A 24,871-nucleotide genomic window follows, 5' to 3' on the forward strand; every position below is an offset into this window, starting at 1 on the left:
AATTACGCTAAAGCTGCGGTACAGCGCTCAGAAAATTTGAGTTCTCGATGAATTAATTCGGATACACAGTGGTGACAAATGAACCGATTTATGGCTTTCGCGGTCATTTCCGTCCTAAGATAAGCTTTAACGTAACGCCTTGGTTTCACGATTTATCGATTTTCCTCACTAAAAAAAGATGAACGAAATAGATACAGATTCACTGAAAATTTTGAATACTTCGTATGCCTTACGTAAAGCTTATCGCCAGCTTGAGGATGGTATAGGCTGCCTGCATGATTGAAGAGAAGCTTCCTTTGCGTGCACACCCGGGTTAGGCTTAGTTGCTTCTCTGTCATCTGCTCGGTCGGCGACTATGTGGGCGAGTATATTTCTGAACAGATAAAGGAAGGAGTAGGCGGCGGCTTAGAAGTAGAGCATACTCCTCGCGTGCAAGAGGACCGTGGTTCGAATCAAGGTGCCGCGCAATTTTCCACCGGATTGTTGTTTTCCACTGCGTGGTGATAAAAGTGCATAAACAGGCCTGGAGTGCGGCCTAATCCCGGTTAAAAGAGCCGGTAACGCACTCCCTCACCATAGCAGGATTGGCCACCTTCGTGCAGTACTTGGCCACAGCCTCCTATAATAATACAACAATCAAACCCCGGCCCTCAGTCACCAGCAGCTGCGAAGCAATTGACCACGGCGGCGGTCAGACCTATGACGCAGCAGATGGTGCTAAGAATTTCTGGGTCACGACAGGCTCCATTGGAACCTGGCAACGTTTAAAGCTAGAACGATATCTAGTGAGGCGAGTCTAGCAGTGCTATGGGACGGATTAGCGGGCAGTAAATGGTTTATAATAGCGCTCAGTGAAGTTAGGAGGACAAAGGAAGCATATACAGTGCTACGTACAGCATACAAGCTGTACAGCATATACAAGTCTACGCCCCTACATCAAGTCATGATGACCAGGAAGTCGAAAGCTTCTATGAAGACGTGAAATCGGCGATGGGTAAACTCAAAATAACATACACCATACTGATGGGCGACTTCAATGCCAGGGAAGGCAAGAAGCAGGCTGGAGACAAATCAGTGGGGGGATATGGGATAGGGTCTAGGAATAGCAGGGGAGAGTTATTAGTAGAGTGTGCAGAACGGAATAATATGCAGAATATGAATACTTTCTTCCGAAAGTGGGATAGCCGAAAGTGGACGTGGAGGAGCCCGAATGGTGAGACTAGAAATGAAATAGACTTCATACTCTGCGCTACCGCTGGCATCATACAAGATGTGGACGTGCTCAACAAGGTGCGCTGCAGTGACCAAAGGATGGGAAGAACTCGAATTAGCCTAGACTTGAGGAGGCAAAGGAAGAAACTCGTACATAAGAAGCCGATCAATGAGTTAGCGATAAGAGGAAAAATAGAGGAATTACAGATCAAGCTGCAGAACAGGTATTCGGCTTTAACTATTGAAGAGGACCGTAGCGTGGAAGCAATGAACGACAATCTTATGGGAATCATTAAGCAGTGTGCAATAGAACTGGGCTGTAACTTCGTTAGACAGGATTCCAGCAAGCTAACGCAGGAGACGAAAGGTCTGATTAAGAAACGCCGACGTATGAAAGCCTGTAACCCTAGCGCTAGAATAGAAGTGGCAGAACTTTCGAAGTTAATCAACAAGCGTACCACAGCTGACATTAGGAAGCATAATATGGATAGAATTGAACATGCTTTCAGGAATGGAAAAAGCCTAAAAGCAGTGAAGCAGAAACTAGGAATAGGCAAGAATCAGAAGCACACGTTAAGAGACGAAGCCGGCAATAGCAATAATATTATGGATGAGATAGTTCAAGTGGGTGAGGAATTCTATAGAGATCTATACAGTACCAGTGGCACCCACGACGCTAAGGAATTAAGGATAGTCTAGAGGAATTTTACATCCCACAAGTAACGCCGGAAGAAGTAAAGAACGCCTTGGGAGCTATGCGAACGGGGATAACAGCTGGAGAGGATCAGGTAACAGCATATTTGTTGAAGGATGGCGGGCAGATTGTTCTAGAAAAACTGGCCACCCTGTATACGCAATGCCTCATGACCTCGAGCGTACCGGAATCTTGGAAGGACGTCCACATAATCTTAATCTATAAGAGAGGGGATGCCAAAGACTTGAAAAATTATAAACCGATCAGCTTACTGTTCGTTGCCTACAAAGTATTTACTAAGGTAATCGCAAATATAGAATCAGGAACACCTTAGACTTCTGTCAACCAAAGGACCAGGCAGGATTTCGTAAAGGCTAGTGAACAATAGACCATATTCACGCTATCAATAAGGTGATAGAGAAACGTGCGGAATATAACCAACCCTTACATATAGCTTTCATTGATTGCGACGAAGCGTTTGATTCAGTCGAAACCTCAGCAGTCATGAAGGCATTACGGAATCGGGGTGTAGATGAGCCGTATGTAAAAATACTGAAAGATATCTATAATGGCTCCACAGCCACTGCAGCCATTCGTAAAGAAGGCAACAAAATCCCAATAGAGAAGGGCGTCAGGGAGGGAGATACGATCTTTCCAGTGCTATTCACTGCGCGTTTACAGGAGGTATTCAGAAACCTGGATTGGAAAGAATTATAGATAAAAGTTAATGGAGACTACCTTAGTAACTTGCGATTCGCTGATGATATTGCCTTGCTTAGTAATTCAGGGGACCAATTAGAATGCATGCTCACTGACTTGGAGAGGCAAAGCAGAAGGGTGGGTCTGAAAATTAATCTACAGAAAACTAAAGTAATGCTTAACAGTCTCGGAAGAGAACAGCAGTTTACGATAGGCAGCGAGGCACTGGAAGTGGTAAGGGAATACATCTACTTAGGGCAGGTAGTGACCACGGATCCGGATCATGAGACTGAAATAACCAGAAGAATAAGAATGGGCTGGAGTGCGTTTGGAAGCATTGTCAGATCATGAACAGCAGGTTGCCACTATCCCTCAAGAGGAAAGTGTATAACAGCTGTGTCTTACCAGTACTCACCTACGGGGCAGAAACCTGGAGGCTTACGAAAAGGGTTCTGCTGAAATTGAGGACGACGCAACGAGCTATGGAAAGAAGAATGATGGGTGTAACGTTAAGGGATAAGAAAAGAGCAAATTGGGTGAGGGAACAAACTCGAGTTAATGACATCTTAGTTGAAATCAAGAAAAAGAAATGGGCATGGGCAGGACATGTAATGAGGAGGGAAGGTAACCGATGGTCATTAAGGGTTACGGTCTGGATTCCAAGGGAAGGGAAGCGTAGCAGAGGGCGGCAGGAAGTTAGGTGGGGGGATGAGATTAAGAAGTTTGCAGGGACAACATGGCCACAATTAGTACATGACCGGGGTAGTTGGAGAAGCATGGGAGAATCCTTTGCCCTGCAGTGGGCGTAACCAGGCTGATGATGATTATGATTATTATGATGATAGGAAGGTTATAAGAGTACCGAATAAAATTTCACGGAGTCAAAACAATCACGAAACGTACAGACTGCTTAGTTTGCGACCAGCGTCTAACAAGTGCTGACTATTGCAATGTTTCATTCTATACTTCTCTTGATTACCCGATGCCCCTCCAGCTCGAGCCAAATAATTGAGTTGCAGTATTTCCAGGTAAATAAATGAATAAATGAGTGGGCTTACATAGTTTTTCTATGCTGATAGATAAAGCAGTTCCGATAACCCATTCTCGTTTGGCGTCCATATATATATATATATATATATATATATATATATAAATAAATAAATAAATATATATATATATATATATATATATATATATATATATATATATATATATATATATATATATATATATATATATATATATATATTATAAGGTTTTACGTGCCAAAACCACTTTCTGAATGCACATATATATGTATGTAGAAGTAACAGAAGAAGAGAAATATAAGAAGAGAAGTAACATGCGTGCTGAAGCTTGTCTTGTGAATCGTCTAGGCAGGGAAGTATGTGCACGTCTTTCTTTGTCACTAATTTTGTTTTCGGTAGGCCACACAAAAACGCAAGCTGCCGTCTTTTTCCTTGACTAGAACTACTGGAGATGACCAGGCACTCACTGATGGTTGGATCACTTCGTCTTGAAGCATTGTCACTTGTTGTTAGATGGTTTCCCGTTCTCTGGGAGCAACACAATAAGGATTTCGGCGAACTGGTCTAGCCGTGTGCTTTGTATTTATTCGGTGCTTTGTTAGAGGTGTCCGACCGACGCTGTACGTCGACGCAAAGCAGTCGTTGAATTTGGCCAATAGCGTCAGAATTCGTTCTTGTTCATGGTGCGACAACGCAATGCTGAAATCAAGTACAGGAGCTGGTCCTTGCGTTGACGCCTCTTCGAGTAGTGAACCGCAGCCGGGAACATCCGCAACATCGTCAAAATAAGCCACAGCCGTGCCCTTATCACGGTGCCGTCGCTCTGTGCTGAAGTTGGTTAGCAACAGGTTGCTGCGCCCGTCGGTGACGTTCACGATTTCTCGTGCGACCGGGATACCGTGAATAAAAAACAACGTGGTTATTTGGTCAGCAACTCCTTCGCAAGGAAACAATACGTTACATGCCGCTGAAACAAGGGTACATGATCGAGCTGGGATGACGACGTCGTCTTCTGTTAGACGAAAGGAGTTGCGTTGCGGCGATAAGCGATGGACTACCAGGGCTCTGGTAAAAGTCACCATGCCGTTCGGGATGTTAATTAGGGTGCCATATTCTTTTAGGAAATCAATCCCGCTAATCAAATCGTTACGGGACACAGGAAGGATGAAAGCGGCCGTGAAAGAAGAATACCCGGATGTTATTTCTAGCAGTACATCTTCCAGTAGGCATCAGCAATTGGCCGCCTGCCGTCCGTATATGAGGTCCCGTCCATGGAGTCTTTACTTTATTCAAGCGGAGGACGAGTTCCTCAATCATTATAGAAAAGTCGGCACCAGTGTGGACTAAGGCTGCCGCCTGCTGCCGATCCACGAAAACATGAAGGTCTGCACTCACAATTTCGTCGGTATGGGTGGTTATCGGCTTCACGGTGTTCTGCAGCGTAAGTATTGGTAGCTTTTTCTGTCTTGCGACGGGCCTTCTACCTTGCCCCCTAATTATTCACCGAACGCAGGCTTGAAAGCAGCACGATACCACGGCTTAAGCGCTCCGTCACGTGGCTTTTTGCATATTTCGTGGGCTTTCATTGCAACCCGGAAAAAAGGACTACGTGAGAAGCGTAGTAAAGGAAACAACTCGATCGGTGGCTTTTTAAGGTGCTCTACGAATCTACGTATCATACTAGGGGTCCTGAGCAAATAAATTAAAAAGTTGGGTAATTTAACTTAATTAACGAGTTATAGGGAAAAAATTGTCTGAGTTACTATAGGCGATTGCTAATAGCATGTGTTCGGTTCAGTTCGCTTACGACGGGCCTGTCATTTTTAAATTCCTGGCTCAACTTATGTGGAACACCCTGTATATGTCGCCTCACAAGCATCTACGTAGGACACCGACCTGTTAATACAGAAGTGCACTAGATAGAACAGAATCATTGATATACATTATTTTCGTAGGTTTAGCCACTGGGTGAATGCATGTTAATGGAAAATCCTCCATAGCGGCCATCTGCTATCGAAACACAAGAGGTGCAGATTACTTAAACGTTGAATGACACGCGTAGTAATTTTCGGTGCATACACGTGTCATAACCATTCTCCTCTCGACAAGTATTATACATTACCTTCGTCACCGTGACATCACTGAGACGTCTCGCACTCGGCATCGGCCTTATTCGGAGTTTGTATTTCGGCATAGCTTGGGAGCGGTATAGTGCATAAAGAAAGAAATCGCCAGAGAATAAAGTGATAACCTCTGTGGAGGACAAGCATAAATATTGCATAAATACCACGCTGCAGGGCCCGAAAGAAAGAAAATGTGTAGGCATCGCGGTTAGTTATAGAGTATTCATTAACCGCTTTGAAAATGCTTCGTTTCACTTTAATTCGAGCCTATGCGTTGGATTGGCGTATTTATGATGTGACAAAAACGTACAGCTTGCATACGAGGTCTCTTCAGCCACCACTGCAGGCTACGCTCGAGCACTGTATGAATTATGGGTATACAGGTCGCGATGGAAATCTTGTGGGATGTGCGAACACGGGCCAAACTGCGTTTTATCGCCTTCTGATAAAGCAAGGCACTTGTCTTGTTAGGCGCGCAAGCTAGAAAGGACGCGCATGCGCAGTACATGTCTGCGCTAGTTTGGGTAGAGGGCCCAGGAATTTGCCTTGGAACGCCCCTCGTAGATTGTGGGAAGTAAACCCACCCCTGCAATATCCTGCCCTAGGAAGTCGCCCGCTCCACGGTCCGTACGGCACGGGCGACTATGGCCGGAAAAGAAACAGTTCGACCCTACTTTACGACGTCGGGCGGCAGCTGCAGCGTCGGCCAGGGTACAAGCGGTGCAGCCAGTGATCTAAACCACGGCAGGTGAGCTTCCATTGAACATTTACTTCGAATAATGTCAAACCTAGAGAATGTGTTACATGCAGACTGCCAAACTTTTAGCTTCTTTTACGGTAAACCTTTCTAGGCGAGCTCCTTTGTGCTTTGCTCGCCGTGGATGCTGCTGCTGTCTTTGCAGTGTGGAATTGGCTTGCACGTAACCTCAGCACACTGGCCTTTATACCGGGTTTAGCGCCTACGAAATTACTGAGTCAACGAACGCGCCCTACCTAATATCCTATACGAATAAAGTGTAGGCTCCCCAGTGTCTTATTCATTTAATAAAGGGAAGCTTTCTACGCCTCAGGGTTTCATGCGCTCACCCGCTCAATATATTGCAAAGTATGGTGGGCCAGTCCTGCAGGTAGGGCTATACTAAACCTAAACCTAAGTGAAATTCTGGGGGTTTAAGCGTCAAAACCACGATGTGATTATCAGGCACAGAGTAGTGGGCGACTCACGTTCACTTTTGACCACAAGGGGCTGTTAACGTGAACCTCACGGAACACGGGTTCTAATCAGGCCCTACACCGAAATGCGGCCCCAGAAGCCCGTATTTGTTCGCGCTACTTCTGGCTTAGCAGCGCAACACCCAATTTTGTAGGCCCCCAGGGTGAGCAATATCAAATTTATCTGATAGCGGAAAAACCGTGCTGTAAAGTTTGCCGATCTCGCTTGTAGTGTAATCTACGGGTCGTGTGGTTGGGGTGTCCGTGTCTTGCTGATTTTGTCAAGCAGGTGCACAAATGTCATGCTGCAAAACCCTTTGCAGAAGATGAAATTTTATTGCCGCTTCATCAGGGATTGAACGAGCTTGCTGGTGCTCTATGCATTCTTGCTGAAACAAAAAGAGGCCCAGTCGTTATTTGCAACCCCATAGGAGCGCATCCACGCAGGCGGTCAAAATATTCGCGCTCATCAGGGTCTATTTGTTTACGCTATTCTGGGGGCGGCGTAAGATAAATTTATCTGCATTTCAAAAACATCTGTCAGATGGCCGTTCTGATATGTCATCACATATAACACATAGCACTGCAACAGAGGTATACCGCGCAAAATTTGCGGTAAAAACGCACTGCTGTGGGGTTTACTTTTCTAAGGAGGATTGTTGTTAGTGAATGAAGCGCACACGTAGCTGGGACGAAAATGTATTTGATCGGCGATTTCTCAAATCATTATTTTGGATCTGGTGACAGTCTGAAGATACGCTCGAAGTTGGTACGCCTTGATAACTCACCGGATAGAATTCGTGCATTGCAACATGTGCCGTCAAGTAATTAGGAAGTTAATTAGAAGGTTTTCTTAATAGGTCAAATATACATTTTGATTTCTCATGCAAATGCTTTCCTCTAGGAGTAACCGAGCTTAATGAATAAAGCTATGCTATGTGACATAAGTGTTCTTTTTTAATTATGTGATTTAAAGTAAAACAGGCGGTACATGGCAGGCTCAGATATCTTTAGAACAGCAGTTTGTGATTGTAGCACTTTTTAACGGTCTTTCTCTGAGCTAGCGGCAAAAGTGTTCCAGGTTATTTTTAGCGTAGCTTGGTCTGTCAATGACTACGCTGCGGGCGAAAGATTTTCGCCTGTATATGCATACAAACCAAGCTTGTCTCTTTAAGCTTTGCAAGCAGAATGCCTGTGCAGTTTTAATCAGCACCGAAGTCAAATGTAAAGTTATAGGCTGTGGCTTGTTCGATTGCTGCAGAATGCTTGTAAGGGCAGCATCCGCACATCTGCAGCGCCATGTTACGTTTCTGGTTTAGCTACGTTCATGAAAGCAACAAAGGCAAAATTTATGATTTGATGACGAATGTATTATGCCAGTCGATGATATTTGCGTTTTTTTTTTTTTCAGCGCGTGTTTGTTGCGCTGAATGAAAATGCTAGACGTCCAAATCCTAGTACAAATGGTGACAAGGCTATTTCATAGGGTTCTGACAAGACTGTTTTCTAATGTTTCAAGTTCTAGGACCTTCAAAGCAAGAAAATGAATTGTCGAAAAGATCTTGTCAGTATCTCGTTAAAGGTCTAGACGTGTGCGGGGCTGGTGTTCCAGACGACGCTTCGCTTCAAAACAATTCTTTCTTGAGCCTCATATGTACAGGTGTGTGCAAATTTCGGAAACACAGATGTCTTCTAGTGCTGGCTTAGGCGTTGCGTCGCTAAGCGCGAGGGCTCGGGTTCGAATACCGGTGGCGGCGGCCACACTTCGATGGAGGCGTAATGGAAAAATGCCCGTGAGCTATGTACAGGGTCAAGAACTCCAGGCTGTCAAAATTAATCCGGAGTCCCCCACTACGGGCGTGGCCCATAATCATATCGTCGTTTTAGCACAAAAACCCCACAGAATATAATAAACGCAGAAGCGAGAAGACGGAAACAGCTGACGTTTCATGCGCACGTCATTTCTTGCTCATCGGGAACAAAGTTTGTTTCCTAGCAAAAACATGACAGTATCTCGTGCGGCATGATCTAGAAGGATGTTTCTTGCAATTTTAGGCTGAGAAGAGATCACGCCGCCAGTACTAGAAATTTCACGGTCAGTAGCAGCATAACTGCCGGGATTAAACCAATTATGTTTTTGTTTTACCGAATTAGCGAAAGCAAAAAAAACACACACAACCTGTTTCTCGACGCCTGCCGTTACTGGTACACCTGTTTCTTAAAAATCGTACTGATCTTGAGCACGCTATATTTCCAGAAATTCTGGCCAGACTTCCAAAAAAGCACCGTGTATTTATTTTCTCCGCGTAGGCTTCAGTGGCACCTCTTTTTCCGGAAGAGCGCGAGGCTGAGTTATTGATGGCAAAGGAAAGCTTTAGAACTCGCTCAACGTATACTCTCGAATCGCAGGCACAAGAAGACGACATAGCACTGCATCGAAACGCACGCACTCTTCATCGCCAGTTTATGCCTTTTCCAAGCGATGCTGTCCGTCCCAGTAACCACCTAAGGGTGTTGATCATGTCGCGAGGGGCCCCTGCATATACATGGGGGCTTTCTCAAATGTTATCGTTGGCTCTGTGTAGATTGTGTCACCCTACATATATATATATATATATATATATATATATATATATATATATATATATATATATATATATATATATATATAGTATGTGTGTTCTGGCTGCATGCGTGACAGGAATTCTTGAACGTGCGCGAGCACCAACGATTTCGCTGCACCCTTCCATGAGTCATGCGTCCGCATAACCAGCCGACGCGCTTGACCACCGCGCCACATTTCGACGGTCTATGTGTGTGCACATCGCTAACTTATTATTGTTGGCACAAGTTCAAATCATAAAGAGTCAGTTTTGTGGCAGACCAATGTGCGCACCGGCCTCTTTCATCACCGTCTATCCAACCCAACAATATAAGGTAAATTGCGAGGCTTTGCAATTTCTGGTATCATGCAGCAGACACGTCGAAACGGCTTACACGCATATCACTGGGTTTCTACCGCCTCATTGCATCTTAGCATCGTGAAACACGGCTCGATGGCTCCACGATAGAACGCGGTTTTGAAACTTTCACGATTCTTAAATTTCGGTGAACAAGGCGATTGTTCCTTGGCGCCACATTCGCCATCGGAAAGCGTAGACTGTCAAATAAAAGTGTCCGTTGCAAAGGTGGTAGCAGTCGAGAGGAGTACGTCTTTCCTGGAACCAACTCTACGATTTCAAATTTGGGCTCCTTACAGAAAAGTTTTACTAATGAAATGCCCTCCCGATCTGTTCTCTCGCAGAGTTCCCGAAGAGACCAGAGAAGCAGAGTGGCACCAGCGAGAGAACCTGGCTGTCAACGGAATCCAAGTGTGCCACATGTGTCGGTTCGGTTTCACCGACATTGCGGCCTTCAGAAAACACGCCTATGACCACTCGCTTGGGAAAAAACACAACTGCTCCCAGTGTGGTAAACTGTTCATGAAGCCTTACCAGCTCACGAGTCATTTAGGTACGCACGGCGAACCGTCCTTTGAGTGCGGCGTGTGCGGCAAAAAATGTTATACCAAAGATGGCCGCAGGAGTCACATGCGGTCATGCCACGTAGGGGCACAGGACCGAGAAGCCATCGAAGGGTCTCCTTAACAAGGCAGCACCCGCCACGAAAGTGGTCGAGCACGTCGTCAAGCGCTGTCGCCCCTGACGGTGGCATCGGCATCGGTGCGGCCGGAAGTTCGCCCGGGAGGAGTGACTTCTCTGGATGTCACCCTGGCGCCAAGACGTGTCATGTGCCTTGGTAGACGAACTTGCCGTTTGGGCCTCAACTGCTTTAGCTGTGCGCTAACTTTTTGACAAACAAAACCGGGCTAATCTTATTCCTTGTGACTACGGCTGAAGAATGCCTGCGAATAAAGTTCTTACAGTGGTTATCTCGAGGAATACTGTGCGCCATCTATGTGGTTTTCTTCGAAGAGCGCAGCCGTTCTTCACAATCCTCCAGTCATGGGTAAAATAAATTTCTACGCCTCCTGAATTGAACAAAATAGTGATAACTTTTTTGGAAATAATAGTAATTAAGATAGTTATATCATCATCATCATCAGCCTGGTAACGCCCCCTGCATTGCAAAGGCCTCTCCCATATTTCTACAACAACCCCGGTCATGTACGAATCGTGGCCATGTCGTCCCTGCAAAGTTCTTAATCTCATCCACCCACCTAAATTTCTGCCGCCCTCTGCTACGCTTCCCTTCCCTTGGAATCCAGTCCGTGACCCTTAATGACCATCGGTTATCTTCCCTTCTCATTATATGTCCTGGCCATGCCCATTTCTTTTTCTTGATTTCAACTAAGATGTCATTTACCCGCGTTTGTTCCCTCACCCAATCTGCTCTTTTCTTATCCCTTAAAGTTACACCCATCATTCTTCCTTCCATAGCTCGTTGCGTCGTCCTCAATTTAGGTAGAGCCCTTTTCGTAAGCCTCCCGGTTTCTGCCCCGTAGGTGAGTACTGGTAAGTCACAGCAGTTACACACTTTTCTCTTGAGGGATAACGGCAACCTGCTGTTCATGATCTGAGAACGCCTGCGAAACGCACCCCAACCCATTCTTATTCTGATTATTTCCGTCTGTTCCGGATCCGCTGTCACTACCTGCCCTAAGTAGATGTATTCCCTTACCGCTTCCAGTGCCTCGCTACCTATTGTAAATTGCTGTTCTCTTCCGAGACTGTTACACATTACTTTCGTACCTAAACTAAAGGGTAGTTATAGTTAGATGTTTAACAGGAAAAGAACCGCGACTTCTGACAGGATGTGACAGAGTGGACGGGTCGAGCGGTAGTCGGTATAGTAGAGTTTATAGTGAAGTTGAGAAGAGGGCCGCCCTAATATTCTCGAGCCTTGCTGGTGACATTATCAATAGTTTTGGCGCCCTGCATTGTACAAAAGAGCTGTTAAAAATGGTACAGGTTTGTTCGATAGCGGAAGCTTAAGACTGTCCCCGGAAACACGTGATGCTCAAGGCGGAAGAACAGATACACTAGTTGGCTTATCTCACGCATCTAACTAATGATCAAAGAAGACATTGCTGTGGCTAATTATTTACTTTATTGATGATGCTTCATTGGCATCCCCTTCATAACGATGTGGAGACAATCACCTTGTGTGCTTTGTTTGATCAGGTGTACTCTACATGCTTGCATTCCAGTCTTATTGTATAAATCTCGATAATCATTTTTTTCTCAAAGCTTCTCAATCTGCCTTGTATCGCCACGTAGACATGCAACGAATCAGGTCGCATCAATTTCTTTCCTACTTACACCAATACTCTTAACGTCTCTTGGTTATTGCCATTGTTGGGTAGTTAATGCTTCCAGCCATATTAAATTGAAGCGTTTTGGGAGGTTTGTTACCTCCGGGTCTTACTGGATAAATTCCTTCGAATGCCATTAGGAGGGGCCGGGCGGTCTCTTAAATTATGCTGTAGCATTTATGCTGGCCATCATTAAGGAGTGTGCAATAGAAGTCGGTGGTCACAATTTCTTCAGTGTCGGTGTTTATCGGCTTCACAGCGTTCTGCAGCGTCATTGTTGGGGGCATTTTACTGTCTTGCGGCGGGCCTTCTACCTTACCCCCGAATTGTTCACCGAAAGCAGGCTTTAGAGCAGCACGATATCACTGCGCAAGCGCTCTGTCACGTGAACACTTCCAAGCACCAACCTTGACTGTGGTTTTTTTTAAAGCAATTGTATGTCACGCAAGCATTATACCTGCAAGGTTCCAGGCCACCAACATCCCCGAGACACCACCATGGACATTGCGAAGACCACTAGTGAGGCCTCAGATACCCGGAATTATGAAGAAATCCCCCGTTTTATCCATTGGCTTCAAACAGCTCACCCTGTCCCATATATTTACATTATATAGTGGGACTGTACAAGTGTATACCGATGGTTCGGTCCCGCCGTCTGCCACAACGGCCGCATTTGTCATTCCACAACTTGGAATTACTCGGTGATTTCAATGAGACCACAAATCGACATCTACGGCTGTGGAACTTGGAATACGGGAGGCTGTCCGTTTTATGAGAACGCAGAGACCTCATAAATAGACGATATTGTGCGATGCTAAATTAGCGCTGCAGACGCTATCATCATCATCATCATCATCATCATCATCATCATCATCATCATCATCAGCCTGGTTACGCCCACTGCAGGGCAAAGGCCTCTCCCATACTTCTCCAACTGCCCCGGTCATGTACTAATTGTGGCCATGTTGAGCCTCCAAACTTCCTAATCTCATCTACCCACCTAACTTTCTGTCGCCCCCTGCTACGCTTCCCTTCCCTCGGAATCCAGTCCGTAACCCTTAATGACCATCGGTTATATTCCCTCCTCATTACATGTCCTGCCCATGCCCATTTCTTTCCTGTCCATTTCCTGTTCATTCAATGGCTTTCCTGTTCATTTCAATGGCGGCCTGTCCATGCTCGGGACAGGCCGCCCTTGGAATGTGAACCTGGCAACGTTTAACGCTAGAACGTTATCTAGTGAGGCGAGTCTAGCAGTGCTATTGGAAGAATTAGAGGGCAGTAAATGGGATATAATAGGGCTCAGTGAAGTTAGGAGGCCAAAAGAAGCATATACAGTGCTCAGAAGCGGGCACGTCCTGTGCTACCGGGGCTTAGCGGAGAGACGAGAACTAGGAGTCTGATTCCTGATTAATAAGAATATAGCTGGTAACATACAGGAATTCTATAGCATTAACGAGAGGGTGGCATGTCTTGTTCTGAAACATAATAAGTGGTACAAAATGAAGGTTGTACAGGTCTACGCTCCTACATCCAGTCATGATGACCAGGAAGTCGAAAGCTTCTATGAAGACGTGAAATCGGCGATGGGTAAACTCAAAATAACATACACCATACTGATGGGCGACTTCAATGCCAAGGTAGGCAAGAAGCAGGCTGGAGACAAGGTAGTGGGGGGAATATGGCATAGGCACTAGGAATAGCAGGGGAGAGTTATTAGTAGAGCTTGCGGAACAGAATAATATGCGGATAATGAATACCTTCTTCCGCAAGCGGGATAGCCGAAAGTAGACGTGGAGGAGCCCGAACGGCGAGACTAGAAATGAAATAGACCTCATACTCTGCGCTAACCCTGGCATCATACAAGACGTGGAGGTGCTCGGTAAGGTGCGCTGCAGCGACCACAGGATGGTAAGAACTCGAATTAGCCTAGACTTGAGGAGGGAACGGAAGAAACTGGTACATAAGAAGCCGATGAATGAGTTAGCGGTAAGAGGGAAAATAGCGGAATTCCAGATCAAGCTACAGAACAGATATTCGGCTTTGACTCAGGAAGAGGACCTTGGTGTTGAAGCAATGAACGACAATCTTGTGGGCATCATTAAGGAGTGTGCAATAGAAGTCGGCGGTAACTCTGTTAGGATACCAGTAAGCTATCGCAGGAGACGAAAGATCTGATCAAGAAACGCCAATGTATGAAAGCCTCTAACCCTACAGCTAGAATAGAACTGGCAGAACTTTCGAAGTTAATCAACAAGCGTAAGACAGCTGACATAAGGAAGTATAATATGGATAGAATTGAACAAGCTCTCAGGAACGGAGGAGGCCTAAAAGCAGAGAAGAAGAAACTAGGAATTGGCAAGAATCAGATGTATGCGTTAAGAGACAAAGCCGGCAATATCATTACTAATATGGATGAGATAGTTCAAGTGGCTGAGGAGTTCTATAGAGATTTATGCAGGCGCTAAAATGCTTCCTAAATAAAGGATCATGCTCCCTGCTCGTGCTGGAAATCGCCGTACTTCATCCCAGTGCCGAGTTAAGCGGCCACGTGATCCCCTTTCAATCGGTGCATACTCATTGTGGTGCGAATGGCAATGAACTCGCAGACAGTGAGGCAAGATAGGCCTTCTCCTCCTCTGAAGAAGTACGGATTGCTTCCTCGCGACGTGACGCCCACACCATGATCAAGGCCCTCATGCAGGACCTTACAAAGGCATACAGAGCCCACGATGACAACATTCACAGACGCCTACATATGAGCGACCGAGACGGTAAATTCTGTTTGCCCCCGAAGCTTCCAAGAAGCAAAACGTCATTGCTACACAGAATCAGGGTCGGCGTTGCTTTCACCCGTCGCTACGCGCACCTCATCGGCCAATCGAACAGCCCTGATTGTGAACAATGCCAGATGCCTGAAACGCTGGAACACATACTTTGCGATTGCCCAGCTTATATGCTGGAGCGAAGCACGTTAGAAAGTTTCCTAGCCAGTGTTGGCAGGCAACCACTGTCGGAGGAAGCTATCCTAGGCCCATGGCCTGAAACTGCAACTTCAATGCGTGCAACTAAAGTGTTGAGGTTTCTGCAGGACACCAAGCTCGACGAGCGGCTCTAGCAAGGCAACTGTCCCTTGTACGTGAGCACTCACCACTTCTCTTATCATCATCATCATCCATCGCAGTACTTTCACTCCCTGTCCCTCTACCCCAGTGCAAAGTAGCAGAGTAGAGTGCACTAGCTCAGGTCGACCTCTCGGCTTTTCCTATCAATAAATTCTATTCTCAGTTCTCTCAACTCTCCGTACCGTGGCTTTTTCTTATTTCGCGGGCTTTCCTTGCAACCCGATTAAAAGGACTACGTGAGACGCATCGCACTGGAACCAACTCCATCGGTGGTTTGTGAAGATGCTCTACATATCTCCCTATGATAATTGGTGTATTCAGCGAAGAATTAGAAAGTTGGCTGATACATCCTAATTAATGAGTTATGGGGAAAAATTATCTGAGTTAATATAGGCTATTGCTAATAGTATGCGTTCGGTTCAATTGGCTTACGACGCGCCTTTCATTTTTATATTCCTGGCTCAACTTATGTGGGACACCCTGTATATGTCAACACACAAGCATCTATATGGGGCAGTCTTCTGTTAATATAGAAGTAGATTAGAGTAAACAGATTCTTTGATACACGTTAGTTTCGCAGGTTTAGCCACTAGTTGTTTATGCCTGTTTATCGCGCATTCTCCAGAACGGCTATCTGCAATCGGGACAAAAGAGGTGCAGATTACTTAAACGTTGAATGATGCGCGTCGTACTATTCGGTGCACGCATGTGTCATAACCATTCTCCTCTCGACAAGTATGATACTTTGCATTCGTCATGGTGACATCACTGCGACGTCACGCGCTCGGCATTGGCTTGATTCGGAGTTTGTATTTCGGCATAGCTAGGGAGCGGTGTAGTGCATAAACAAAGAAATCGCCAGAGAATAAAGTGATAACCTCTGTGGCGGACAAGCACAAATACTGCATAAATAACACGTTGCAGAGCCCGAAAGAAAGCAAAAGTGTAGGCATCGCGGTTAGTTATAGAGTATTCATTAACCACATTGAAAATGCGTCGTTTCACTTTAATTCGAACATGCGCTTTGGATTTGAATATTTAATATGTGATAAAAAGGTGCAGCTTGTACACAAGGCCTCTTAGCCTTTCCTCAGCCACCACTGCGTGCAACGCTCGAGCACTATGAAACATGGCTACAATTCATTCATTCATAAAACTTTATTAGTGTCCTGAAGCCCGGTCTTTTCAGACCGAGGCGGGCCGCGTCCACGTCGGCACTACCAGGCCGAGCCTTATGGCGTCATCATGGACCCTCTGGACAGCCCGTAGCTGATCTTTATATGAAGAGCTTGTTAACAACTTCTGCCAGTAAAGCCATTTTTCTTCGGGGTCGGCGAGAGTCGCGGGACAGCCCGCCAGCATGTGTCTGATGTCAATGATGCCATCGCAAACGTTACATTCTTTCCTAATTTCTCTTTCGGGGTGAATTTTATTTATGAAATACGGAGTGGGGTACGTCCCGGTTTGCAGTAAACGTAGCGTGACTGCCTGAGCCCTGTTCAATTTTACGTGTGGCAGAGGGAATTGCCTACGGCCCAAGTAGTAATATTTAGTAATGTCGTTGTAAGTTAGTAAGTGATCTTTATGCTCCCCGGAATGGTAGTGGGCGTCGGTTCGGCTCTGACCGGCACGGCAAGCAAGTCCTCGTGCCAGGTCGTTCGTCACCTCGTTGACGTTGGGCCGAGTCTCGTCCACTTGTCCCATATGTGCAGGAAACCATCGGATTTCAGTTTTGATAATTTCGACCTTGTCGATAATTTTAGCCGCAGTCCCAGCTACATATCCTTTGTCAAAGCTCTTAATTGCTGCTTTGGAATCGCTATAGATGAAAGACCATTTGCGGTTCCTGATGGCTAGAGCAATTGCGGCTTGCTCCGCCACCGTGGAATCCTTAGTGAATATGGTGACGGCGTTCCGTACCTCGCCCCGGCTGTCGACCACCACAGCGGTGTAGGCCTCTTTGCCTTTGACCCAAGCAGCGTCTACAAGGGCCGCCTGTTGTCCTAGCTGTTCAATTTCTTTCAACAAAGCTTTCGCTCTCGCTTTTCTCCGGCTAACATTGTGTTCCGGGTGCATATTTCTCGGAAGAGGGGTGGTTCTGATCGCGTCTCTAAGTTTCGCGCTCAATTCTACCTCGGATTCCTTCGGGTTCATCGAGCTATTTGGGTCTGTCCCTATCGCTTTGAATATAAGCCTGCCCGCTCGCGTTTTCGTCAGTCTTTCCTGCTGCGCCATCTGGTGCGCTTCCGCCATCTCTTCTATCGTATTGTGCACGCCTAGGTTCATGAGCTTCACGTTCGAGGTGCTGATGGGTATACCTAGGGTAGCCTTCACTAACTTTCTGATCATAGTGTTTAGCTTGTTCAGCTCGGCCTGCGACCATTTAAATAGACCTGCCACGTAGGTGAAGTGACAGAGAGCGAAGGCGTGCACTAGCCTTAGAGCGCTGTCCTCACCCAGGCCTCTGTGTCTGTTGCTGATTCTCCTTAGTAACCTGATGACTTGGTCCGTTTTGTTTGAAGTGTGTTGAATGGCATTCTGGCTGGTACCTCCCGCTGCTATGTGGAAGCCTAAAACTTTAATCTTTTCCACCTGCTTGATCGCGGATCCGTCGTGACAGCGTAAGATAATCTTGGGTTCCTCCCCGGGGACGTAGCCCCTGGGTCTTCGACCCCTGCGCCGATGTTTTAGGACCAAAAGCTCCGACTTTGCCACCGAACAGTTGAGTCCCATCTCGCCTAGTGTGCTTTCCACGGCGTGTATGCTCTCCTGCAGTCTGGTCTCCGTTTGGCCTACGTTACCGTTGGCGCTCCATATGGTTATGTCATCGGCGTATATTGTAAAGTGTATACCTTCTATACTCTCCAGTTTCCTCGCGACTCTGGTCTTTGCTAGATTAAATAGCATGGGCGAAAGTACGGCCCCTTGCGGGGTGCCCCTGTTTCCCAGGTTCATCACCTTCGATTTTAGTTCTCCTAGCGTGAGGCTCGCTTGCCTACCGCCCAGAAACGCCTTGACTACACTGTGTAGCCTCTCGCCCAACCCCAGCTCGGACAGGACCTCGAGGATGGCCTTGTGCTCTATGCGATCAAAAGCTTTTTCGACGTCTAGTCCCAGAATCGCTCTCGCGTGCACCGGGCTAACGTGTATGAGCTGGTGTTTGATCAGGAGCATAGCGTCCTGAGTCGATAGTTTCGGGCGGAAACCGATCACGTTATACGGGAGTATGTCATTTTGCTGGACGTATCTAGTGAGTCTGTTAAGAATAACGTGTTCCATAGCTTTACCTATGCACGATGTAAGCGAGATTGGACGTAGGTTATCCAGTCTGGCTACAATGGTCACGATGAAAATTTGGTGGGATCTGCGAACACGTGCCAAGCTGCGTTTTATCACCTTCTGATAAGGGAAGACACTTGTCTTGTTAGGCGCAAAAGCTAGAAAGGACGCGCATGCGCAGTACATGTCTCAACGCCAGGCGGAAGTTTTGGCAGAGGGTGCAGGAATTTGCCTTCGAACGCACTCGTAGATTGCGTCAAATTTGACCGCGCCTGCACTACCGCGCCCTAGGAAGTCATCCGCTGCACGGTCCGCACGGGACACTCGATTATGGCCGGCAAAGAAACAGATCGACCCTACTTGACGATGTCGGGCGGCAGCTGCAACGTGGACCAGGGTGCAAGCAGTGTAGCCACTGATATTGACTTTGGCAGGTGAGCTTCCATTGAACATTTACTTCGAATAATGTCAAACCTAGAGAATATGTTACATGCAGACTGCCGAACATTTAGCTTCTTTTACGGTAAACCTTTCTAGGCGAGCTCTTAGTGCTTTGCTCGCCGTGGATGCTGCTTCTGTCTTGGTGAATACGGCTCACAAAAGAGACATTTGCAATGTGGAATTTGCTTTCACGTAGCCCCAGCACACTGGCCTTTATACCGGGTTTTGCGCCTGCGAAATTACTCGGTCAACGAACGCGCCCTACCTAATATCCTATACGGATAAAGCGCAGGCTTTAGAGTGTCTTATTCTTTTAATGAAACGAAGCTTTCTACGCGTTATGGTTCCATGCGCTTCCGGTCAATTTATTGACAAGTATGGTGGGCCAATCCAGCAGGTAGGGCAATACTAAGCCTACACTTCAGTTAAACTCTGAGGGTTTACGTGCCAAAACCACGAAGTGATTATCAGGCACGTCGTAGTGGGAGACTACGGATCACTTTTGAGCACAAGGAGCTGTTAACGTGAACCCCACGAAACACTGGTTTTTAATCAGGCCCCCACCGAAATGCGGCCTCCGCAGCCGTTATTTGATCACGCCCCCTCTGGCTTAGCAGCGCAGCACCAAAGTCACTAGGCGTCCAAGGCGAGCGATATTACATTTGTCTGATCGCGGGAAAGGCATGCTGTAAAGTTGGCCAATTTCGGTTACAATGAAACCTACCTGTCGTGTGGTTGGGGTGTTTGTGTCTACTGATTTTGTCAAGGAGGTGCATAATTGTTGTGCTGCTAGAAGCTTTGGAGAAGATGTCTTATAGCCTGGCGTGAAAGCTTTGCTTCATATATGCTTAGAAAAACTCGCTGGTGCTCTATGCATTCTTGCATTTTTGCCCAGTCGTTCTTTACCACCTCATACATGCGCATCCGCGGGAGCTGACAAAATGCTCGTGCTCATAAGCGTCAATTTTCTTACGCTGTTCTCGACGCGACGTTAGCTAGAAATTTATCTGTATTTAAGAAATGGCTCTCAGTTCCAGGTTATTTAATTACATAAAGCGGCAAGATCGTCGTTATAATATGTGGTGACACATCACACTTTCCACTGCATTCGAGGTATGCAGCGTCAAATCTGCGGTAAAAAAGCACTGCTGCTCCGTTTACTTCTCTAAGCAAGAGTGCTAGTCAGTGAAGCGCAAACATAACTGGGACGGAAACGTATTTCGTCACCAATTTCGCAAATCATTATCTCGGATCTGGTGACAGTGTGAAAATTCGCTCGAAGTTGATACGCCTTGAAAATTCACCCGATAGAATTCGTGCATTGCAATATGTGCCGTCAAATATTTATGAAGTTAAATAGAAGTTTTTCCTAATAAGTCATGTATACATATTGATTTCTCGTTCAAGTAATGGTTACCTCTAGGAGTAACCGAGCTTAATGAATAAAGGTGTGCTATCTGACATAAGTGATTTCTTTATGTGATTTAAAAAAAGACACGAGGGACATGGCAGGCTTAGAAATCTTCAGAACATCAGTTTGTGATCGTTGCACTTGTTACCGGTCTTCCTCTAAGTGTGCGGCAAAAGTGATCCGGATTATTTCTAGCATAAATTGGTCTGTCAATGACTACGCAGCGGGCGAATGATTTCCGCCTGTATATAAACACAAGCTGAGTTTTTCTCTTTAATCTCTGCAAGCAGAATGCCTGTGCCGTTTTAATGAGCACCGAAGTCAAAGGTAAAATCGTAGGCTGTGGCTTGTTCGATTGCTGCAGAATGCTTATAAGGGCAGCATCCGCTAATTCATGAAAGAAACACAGGCTAAATTTATGATTTAATGACGAATGTATGATGGCTGTCGATAATATTTGCTAATGGGATCACAAAGACGGCGCCGAATAAAACAACACACGAAGAAGGGGGACACGAGACACCACGTAGGCGTGTCCCCCTTCTTCGTGTGATGTTTTATTCGGCGCCTTCTTTGCAATCATGCTTAACCAACTAGCCCACCAACACATGCTCAGTTGCTAAAAGGGTTCTGACATGACCATATTGAGTGTGTATTTGTTGCGCTGAATGGAAATGCTTGACCTCTAAATCCTAATAAAAATGGTGACAAGGCGATGTTATAGAGCTCTGGTAAGACTGTTTTCAAAGGTTTCAAGCTCTAGGACCTTGAAAGCAAGAAAATGAATTGTCGAAAAAATCTTGGCAGTACATCTTTAAAGGTCCAGACGTGTACCGCGCTGGTGTTTTGGAGGCTTTGCTTCAACACAACTCTTTCTTGACCCTTGTAACTACAGGTGTGTGGAAATGTCGGAAACGTAGATGTCTTGTACTGCTGGCACCGCTAAGCGCGAGGACTCGGGTTTGAATATCGGTGTGCGCGGCCACACTTCGCCGGAGGCGTAATGGAAGAACTCCCGTGCTCTGAGTGTACGATAAAGAACGCCAGGTTCTCAAAATTCTTCCTCTACGGCGTGGCCCATATTTATATCCCCATGTTATCACCAAAACACCACAGAATTTTAATACACGTAGACGCGAGAAGACGGAAACAGCTGACTGTTTCATGCGCAAGTAGTTTCTTGCTCATCGGGAGCCAAGTTTCAGTTACCTAGCATAAACGCGACAGTATCTCGTGCGGCATGATCCAGGAGAAGAATTTTTCTTGTGATTTAAGGCTGAGAAGAGATCACGCCGCCAGTAGCTAAAAATTCCAGTCAGGAGCAGCATAACTGATCTGAATAAACAGACTACTTATTGTTTTACCGAATTAGCAAACCAAAAGGAACACATAAACTGTTTTCCGACATCTGCGTTTGCAGTGCATATGTTTCTCAAAATTTGTACTGATCTTGAGCACGCTACACGCCCAGCAATTTTGGCCAGAGTTGGAAAAGACACTGCGTATGAATTTCCTCCGTGTTGGCTTCAGTGGCCGCTCTTTCGCGGGGAGGGTGCGAGGCTGACTTGTTGGTGGCAAAGGAAAGTTGCAGAACTCGCTCAGCGTATACTCTCAAATCGCAGGTACGAAAAGTAGAGATAGCACTGTACTCGAACGCACACACTCTTTATCGCTAGTTTATGCCTTTTCCGGGCGACGCTTTCCGCTCCACTATCCACCTAAGGGTGTAGTTCATCCTTCGATGCGCCCTTATCGTTGACTCACCGTAGACTGTTTCACCCGGTGTGTGTATATATATATATATATATATATATATATATATATATATATATATATATATATATATATATATATATGTGCGCGCGAGTGTGCGTGGGTGTCGAAGCGCACGAGCCTTCCACGAATTGTAGAAGGCTCGCGAGCACTTTCGATTTCGGTGCACCCTTCCATGGGTCAAGCACCTGCATAAATAGCCGACGCGCTTGACCATGACACCAGCTTTCGACGATCTATGCGTGTTCACGTCCCTAACTTTTATTGTGGGTACAGGTGCAGGTCATTACCGCCAAAGAAACAGACGACAATAAGGTAAATTAAGGGGCTTTTCAATTTCTGGTATCGTGCAGCGCAGACAATGAACGGCTTACAGCCTTACCATCGGGCTCCGAGCTAGAACACGGTTTTGAAACATTCACGATTCGTAATTTTCGAAGAACAAGCCGATTGTTCCTTGGTGCCAAATCCGTGATCGGAAAGCGTCGGCACTGTCAGATAGAAGTGTCCGTTGCAAAGGCGGTCGCACTCGAGAGGAGTAGGTTTTTCCTGCAACCATCTTCACGATCCCAAATTCGGGCTCTTTACAGCAATGTTTCACTAATGAAGTGCCCTCCCTATCTGTTCTCTCGCAGAGTTCCAGAAGAAACCAGAGAAGCAGCGTCGAACCAGCGAGAGAACCAGGCGGCCAACAGAATCCTACAGTGCCATGCGTGCCGGTTCGCTTTCACCGACATGAAGGCCTTCAAAAACCACGCCTGTGGCCACTCGCTTGAGATAACCCACAACTGCTCCGATTGTGGGAAACTGTTTAAGACACCTTGGAGCCTCGCGAGGCATTTACGTACGCACGGCGAAAAATCCTTTGAATGCGGCGTGTGCGGCAAAACATTTTATACCAAAGATGGCCACGAGACCCACATGCTTCTATTCCACGTAGGCGCACAGGACTGAGGAGCCGTCGAAGGGTCCGCTTAACACGGTAGCACACACCACGAAATTGGTCCAGCACGTCGGGAAGCACAGTCGCAGGTTTCGCATCTGCGTCGGTGTAGCCGGATGTTCGCCCGCGAGGAGTGACTTCTCTGGATGTCACCCTGGCGCCAAGACGTGTCTTGTGCCTTCGCAGAAAGACTTGCGGTCTGGGCCTCAACTGTTGTAGCTGTGCGCTGACTTCTTGACAAACTAAAGGGGGCTAATCTTATTCTTTCTGACTACGCCTGAAGAATGCCTGCGAATAAAATTCTTACAGTGGTTATCTCGAGGAACACTGTACGCCAGCTCTGTGGTTTTCTTCGAAGAACGCATCCGTTCTTCGCGATCCTGTAGCCGTGGTTAAAATAGGTTTGGTTAAAATAAAAAGGTAAAAATAAAAAGGTAGCGAGATATTTTTTTGAAAAAAATAGTAGTACCGATATTGATAGTATAGTTCTTAATAGTCAAGTTGAGTAAAGTGCCGCCCTAATATTCTTGAGCACATCCTTTAACGTTATCAATAGATTTAGCGCCCTCCATTGTTAAAAAAAAAGTTAGAAATGGTACACATTTGTTCAATGGCGGAAGCTCAAGGCTCTACCTGGAAAAACGTGATGGTGATAGCTGAACACCAGCTACACACCTGGGCTTAGCTGGTGAATCTAACAAAGGATCAAATGAAACATTGCTTAGGCTAATTGACTTTAATGATGATGACGCCTAATTGGCATCCCGTGAAGAATGCCTGCGAATAAAATTCTTACAGTGGTTATCTCGAGCAACACTGTATGGCAGCTCTATGGTTGGTTTCTTTGAAGAACGCACCCGTTCTTCGCTTTACCAGTCCCACCAGCTTTGCCAGCCGGCTTGGCTGGTGCATGGTATTAATGATGAATTACAACTGTGCTTCGTATATGTAATGGACTTTAATGATTATGTGGTATTGGCCATCCCTGTCAAGGGGGCATAGGACAACATATCTCACTAGGCTATCCTCGGTGCTCTTGAAATGGTTGGCCTAGGTCGTCGAGTTTTCCAATGGATTTCCCATTACCTTTTTATGAGTTGATTTGCGTGTACCGGCCATGGTCAAACCGTACGACACGACACCTACCGAGGTGTTCCTCAAGGCGGTGTACTAAGCCCTACCGTATTCAACCTCACACTCATTGGTCTCGTTGATCATCTGCCAGCAGCGATCAAGATATCAGTGCACGGAAACGACATATGTATATGGACTTCAGGTGCCACAGGTCCTCAGATAGGTGCACGACTTTAATAAGCTGATACTCATGCACGCTGCATGAGTATCATGAAGCATGCATCATGTAGCGTGCGTCCGCAACCAAGGTCTTAAAATCTCGTCTGACTACTGTGGCATTTACTCGCAAGCCAATGACACCCTACGCCATCTAAATAAATGGCCACGTAATTTCTTACGAGAAGACGCACAGAGTTCTTGGCATAATCATTGATAGAGATCTCGCATGGAGCCCGCATGTGACCTACTTGGACCAGCGTCTGACAGCAATCTCCCACCTTTTCAAATTTCTGGACGGAAAGAGTTTGGGAATGTCAGTGCATG

At 46.2% G+C, this 24,871-nt stretch overlaps 1 protein-coding gene and 2 long non-coding RNA genes across 7 annotated transcripts in view; all 3 read left to right on the forward strand.

The window, feature by feature from the left end:
* The window catches only part of LOC126517700 (uncharacterized), a 272,083-nt gene that overhangs the window by 20,795 nt on the left and 226,417 nt on the right, over positions 1-24,871 (forward strand). The window lies entirely within an intron of this gene.
* Positions 6,275-10,916, forward strand: LOC129381554 (uncharacterized). The gene is made up of 2 exons (XR_011891073.1): positions 6,275-6,504; positions 10,273-10,916. It is a non-coding gene; the product is annotated as an uncharacterized lncRNA (long non-coding RNA).
* On the forward strand, positions 18,763-23,699 carry LOC126517701 (uncharacterized). Its single transcript, XR_011890947.1, has 2 exons — positions 18,763-19,120; positions 22,947-23,699. It is a non-coding gene; the product is annotated as an uncharacterized lncRNA (long non-coding RNA).

Source organism: Dermacentor andersoni, chromosome 11 (genome assembly GCF_023375885.2).
Source record: "Dermacentor andersoni chromosome 11, qqDerAnde1_hic_scaffold, whole genome shotgun sequence".
In the NCBI taxonomy this organism is placed as follows: Eukaryota; Metazoa; Arthropoda; class Arachnida; order Ixodida; family Ixodidae; genus Dermacentor; species Dermacentor andersoni.